Consider the following 6,304-nt stretch of genomic DNA (forward strand, 5'->3'; position numbering starts at 1 on the left):
GCTTCCTAATTAACGTTAGCCGGACCAGCCCAGCAGTTTCTGAATCCGCTAAATTCACAGTCTCCGACAAAATACAACATAATCTAGTCAAGTTATCGACGCTTGCGGCTATATGTCTTCCCCGGGAGCACCATTAAAATGATAAAAGCATGATATGCAAGTGAAAAAGTTGTCGATAGGCTTCAAGAGGCGTTCCGCCGATCCATAGGGAACGCTTGGAAATAACGCGGAAATGGAGGCGGCGACAGCTTATTTCCAGCGGCATTAACATGCAACTGCAGATTCGCTGTGCCAAGAAACAGCCACAAGCATGCCACTTTACCTTATATTAATTGTTTTACAAACCACTCAGATATTGTTATGCATTTTATCTATTCATTGAAGTTGCATTTCCAGGGTTTAGTAAATATTTAGCAATGAAACCCACAGAAAATAAAGATGAAACAATGAGATTAATTTGGCCACAATAGAAAAGATAGATCAAATATGTCTTGAACAAAAATCTATATACAGATACAATTATACAAGGGAATGTGAAAGGAGCAGTAGGCTATGTTAAAAAAAAAAAAAAAAAAAAGGTTAAAAATGCATAGGTTTTTTTATTTATTTAATGTATGTATTAATTAGTTTTAAGTTAATATTTATTCCGAGCTTTTGAGAAATAACTAAATATTTTATTTATTCGGTTTTATGTAGTGGCTTGAAGGAAATAAATGCTTTAGTATAATATTAGCCATTCCTAAATCAATTAGACATACTATTTTTTCCTATCAATGTTTTGACCAAGAGGGTTTTTCTTCTGAAACGCAGTGATTGTTTTTAGTGTGCGATCTATTATTAGAGTTTATTGACGGTAACGTACATTATTTCGCCACTAGATGTCGCTATCACACAGAGAGCCATAATAAAGACATTAGTTCTGTTGACTGAGTCTTGCAAACATCATCATCACTTTCCTAAAACATGGCATTTAACTAAGCAGGGGGAGGATAGAGGAGACTGGTTTTATGTAATAAGCATAATTTGGAAAATTGCAGGTACCTGCACTCTTAACAATGAAGGTGCTGCACGATGCCATAGAAGAACCTTCACATTTCACGAAATGTTCTTTGTGGCGAAAGAAGGTTCTTCAGATTATAAAAAGGTAAGAAAGAGATGGTTCTTTAAAGAACCTTTGACTGAATGCTTCTTTGTGGAACCAAAAATGTTTTTTCTATGGCATTGCTTATTTTTAAGAGGTGCCGCTCATTTTTTGGGCCCCCTGAACAGCATGTTGACTAGAGCCCCCTCAGTAGAAATCACAATTCCTGGGTGGGAGAAAGTAAGACAGTAGCTGCAAATCAAATCCATCAAAAAAAAAAAAAAACAGACACCTGCTCCCACTTTGGCATAGTTTAACGACAGTTGATGATCACCTCACCCTCAAAAGCACCAGCACTTTCTTAATAACCTGCCAGGTTCTTTTTGAATAAAACCAACCCAGCCTACATAGATTCATTGAGCAGCAGGAAAGCTTAGGCTAACCAGTGTACTCAGCTTAGAGTAGAGGCCTGGATAGGTGTGTCTAACTGCTAGTTTACCATCACAAAAGAAAAATGATACTGCAGGAAAAGAATCTAGTTTACCCTCAGCTTGTACGTGTTCTTTCTCGGTGTATATACAAATACATCATCTTTGATTTAGTCAGATCACATGCAAATTATATATCTTATGGTCAGCCTTTGTTTTTATTTGAAACATTTAATGTGTGTCCTTATTCTAGCCCTGTTTAGTTATATGGCAGTTATGTAAAATATAAGTTACCTCTGCAGACACTGCAGTGACCTGTAAGTGTCAGATGTCTACGTTTGCTTTTTCTAAGATGAATGTTATTGAAAGTAGTGATATCACAGAGTATTTTTTGAACAGCATGTGTAAAAAACAAAAACTTTTAGGACTCCCAGAGCTGAAAAGCGACCTCACTGGGCTGGCTTGGTCTAACAGGTTTAACAAATCAAAAAGATGATTCTTTTAAATTGCATTCTAAAATTTTTACTGTGTTATCATATTTAATTGATCATGTTTGTGGTGTGATGGTTAGAGAGTCGGACTCCCAATCGAAGGGTTGTGAGTTCGAGTCTCGGGCCGGCAGGAATTGTGGGTGGGGGGAGTGCATGTACAGTTCTCTCTCCACCTTCAATACCACGACTTAGGTGCCCTTGAGCAAGGCATCGAACCCCCAACTGCTCCCCGGGCGCCGCAGCATAAAATGGCTGCCCACTGCTCCGGGTGTGTGTTCACAGTGTGTGTGTGTGTTCACTGCTCTGTGTGTGTGCACTTCGGATGGGTTAAATGCAGAGCCTAATTCTGAGTATGGGTCACCATACTTGGCTGAATGTCACGTCACTATACCATGTGGGTGAAAAGCAACCCCAATATGTAGCCTATAGTATTAATAATAATAATAATAATAATAATAATTAAGACCATTTGACTTGCAAAAATTGTTTACATATTTTTCACATGCTCAATTAATCACTATTATTTTCTAGACTTGTAACCTACTTGGTTTCTAATTTTAAAACCACATTTTGGCCTGTTTAAATTTTAAAAAGTAATTAAGAAACGTAAACATCTTTTAAAATTATTATTTATTGTCTGTGAAAAAAAAATTATACAGGATAAAAACTTAAAAAGAAAAAAGAAATGATTAATTGAAAATGACTGCAGTAAGATCTTTTATGGCCATTATTGTTTTTTTTTTTTTTTTTTTTTTTTTTTTCTGTGACCCCACTAAGAGAAAAACATCCTCCCCAGCACACACAGGATGTACAGGCTCTCCCTCCAAAAATTCCAAACTTATAGTCCCACGGCGGCCGGTCGTCAGCATTATCATAACCATAACTGTAACCATCACACACACACTTACACACTGCCTTGAGCCAAATGATGCTTCTGACCATCACAGTCCTTGAGATTTGTGGGAGGGGAAGCTGTGGACAGTTAATGGGAAGGATGTTTCTCTTGTGTTCTTGGTGTAGACCCTTCATCTTCAAATGATCTGCAGTCTCCAAATGACCCCCCATTTTACTTTACTTAACTGAGCCTGTGAGAAAATATTCAGAGCGTCCTAAGAACAACTAGGCTGCGTGACAAGCCTTCACGTTGACTGTGTTTGAGATGGATTGCAAGCTGATCCGCCAGCATGTTTCAGTTTAAAGCTGAAAATTGTGACAGGAAGTATGTGGGATAAGAGGAAGTGGTCAGTGTATGGGAACTTGTTAATGGAACTGTTTCAGATTGGGGCGAGGACAGTAATGGATATATTTCCCATGGAGAGTGCATTACCACTATCACAGTGTTTATCGTTCATACTTAATTGGTGGACATCAATTTTTTGAGAGCTCATTCTCAGCACACAACATCAGAGTGTAATGATCAAATGATTTTATACCTTTTACTTAAATATCAACATTTTTGTTTTCCTTTCTTAAAGGAATTTTTGCAAAAATGTACTGCATTTGTGGCACTGGACCTGGATAAGCAGTGTGTCAGTGAGAAATATCAGTTTATATTTCCAAACATTCATTTTGCCATTAATTGAAATAATCCAGTGAGATTTTCATTTGTGCAAGGAGTCTGACAACAGCCAGAGATCTGATCTCATCATCATAATCCAGTCTGCCTTTGCATTTAAAGCAGCTTTTTTTGCACTATAGGTGCACTTGTGCAGAGTTTTTAGGTAGCTTTGCAGGAAGGTCTCCTGAAGCATCTTGGAGACGTTGCCACAGTGCCATCCAGGTTTTAAAAAGTGTCATAAAATTATTATTATACAAGTATTCTCTCTGGAAAACTTCATTCTGATTGGTCAATCACAGCATTCAAGGGTTGAATATCTGCAATAAATTTGAGTTTAATGCCACTAGTTCTTTGCTACGTCTAGGCCTATAGGTGGAATTGTTTTGCAGGGCATGCATGATTAAACAATGAGTCTGTGTGACCAAGCCCAACTGTGTGATCAAACTCACTTCCCTAAAGTGGGGCCATTACTAGGCAAATATTACTTCCTTTCATTTGTCACTGGAGAAGTAGAAACAAGATGTTTTTATGTGCGCATGTCCACACTCATGGTCATTGTTCGCATAGCTAAGACACATAATGTAATGTTCAATTAAAACATTTTATCTCCATCAGCAGACTTTCTGCTCATACCATAAAGAAATGTTTTCAGTTTTTTTCCATTACTTTTCTGGTGAATAAGACTCATGATGTTTGCCCAGTGGAGTATAATTTATGTGAAAAAGATCCCATATCCAGTTTGTTGTATATATTAATTTATATTATGGCACAACATAGTGAAGACGGAATGGGTTGTTTTGGTGGCTTTCTTAAAACGTGTCCCATAACACTCACGTCTTAGGTCAGTGGGCGGAGAGTAGGCCGATTTTGTGGCTGTTCAAACACATTCAAACACATGAGCATCTACACTGAAAGCAATCCCGTGAATGTGTTTCTTATTTACAACCTCTGGAAGTGGTTGAAAGCTTTTAGACCCTTTTTATGCCTGTGTTTAGCATCATGCAATTAATTCCAGTTGTAAGCAGAGCCATAGAGCCGCGGGGGTGGGCTGTTTTGACTGGGGACAGTAAAAAAGCAATCACTTAGAGCACCCTAGCATTGTGGATGCAAGTTTTAAATGGGCAAGTTGTCACTCAAAATTACAATTTTGGTTAAAAATGAGCACAAAAGATATATTTAGTTTGTCCAGTTATTCTGGGGCTCACTTATGGAAGCTAAGCCCAGTCTCTGTGTTGAGTGACAGGGCGGAAATATAACATGAGGTTAGAATTGGTCGAGGGGTATGTCAGCACAACCACAGAGGGCCCTGGGTTCGAAGGTCAGGACAAAGTTTCTGACAAACGGGAAATCGTGTTGGAGCTTAACGACCCTTTTTGCTGCTGAATTCCCAATGGAAAGGGTTTTTTTTCCTAAAACATACTTCAGCCATCAGCTTCCTGGCTTTATCTAATACTGCATCCTGCAGCAGAGAGTCTGAACACAAATGTTTGTCATTTACTGTGAGAACAGGATTAGACGCCAGACTTTTTTAAATATAGTATCAACTTGAGGACGTAAAAACAAAATCATGTTTTTCCTTGGCTTGGTCATAGTGCAAGATCAAGGTTTGCATACTGAGAGATCACAGTAGGCTGCATCAGGCTGTCATTTATTTGATAGTGACCAAGACAAATAAACTTTTTGCATTTTAAAATGGCCACTGTTTACCTGGACTGAAATTGACTTTTTGCTGTAAAAAAAAAAAAAAAACAGAAATGACATATACCATTTACACGTTTTAAGCTTTTTCATCGTTTACTCTCACCATTTAAAAAATTCTAGCATAACATTTCCTAGGGAATTGAATGGAACTTGTACACTTGTAGATTCCAAATCTCAGTTGGCACACTGTATTTTGTTATGGAGACATAAATGTAAACTGATGGCTTCATTTGACGTCAGACCTAGACAGGCGGCGACAAATTTTGAAGTCTTGAACATTTAAGAGCTATGGAGTAAGGGGAAATGTCAGTCCATAATCACTGCATGCTTTTGTTGTAGTTTTGCTCCTTTTGTGTTTCACATCAGAAAGAAAGTCAAATAGGTTTGGAACGACTTGAGGTTGACTGTATAAAGCTCAGGTTCACTGAATGAGCAACGTCTTACTTCACAACAAGGCACAAAGTCACTCTCTGAAACCTTCAACCTCTCTGGAAGAGTGAACTACCAAAACGCCACCTAAACTGCTGAAACTATAACATCTACCAAGAAGCAAATGAAGACGCACCTCTCTCTACAGTACGTTTAGCCACGACACACCCTTAAAACCAATGCACCTCTTCTATAGACTGATGCCTAATTTAGCTGTCTAATAAAACTTGACATTGTATATTTATCCATTTTCTGTGGCAGTCCAACCTCCACCTCATTTACACAGATACAGTGTATCTTTTTGTATGTTGAGTTGAGGAAGTTTTAAACAGACATGGAAAGTCGGAAAAGGTACACTGACACAGAGAGACTGACCGCTTTGGGATAACGCAACCAGCAGGTAAAAATGTAATCTCATACACTTAAGACTAACAATTGTGTGTGTGTGTGTTGCATACAAAATAATTAAGCATGGCTGCACCAAATATATGGATATGTATTGCATTACAAACAAATACCACACCAAATGGTATTTATTATAAAGATTTAATAGCAACAAGATACTTTTCAAGCAAAATATTTCATATTCACAAATAGTTTGTTAGTAGTAGATTTA

Source organism: Cyprinus carpio, unplaced genomic scaffold (genome assembly GCF_018340385.1).
Source record: "Cyprinus carpio isolate SPL01 unplaced genomic scaffold, ASM1834038v1 S000006632, whole genome shotgun sequence".
NCBI classification, from domain to species: domain Eukaryota; kingdom Metazoa; phylum Chordata; class Actinopteri; order Cypriniformes; family Cyprinidae; genus Cyprinus; species Cyprinus carpio.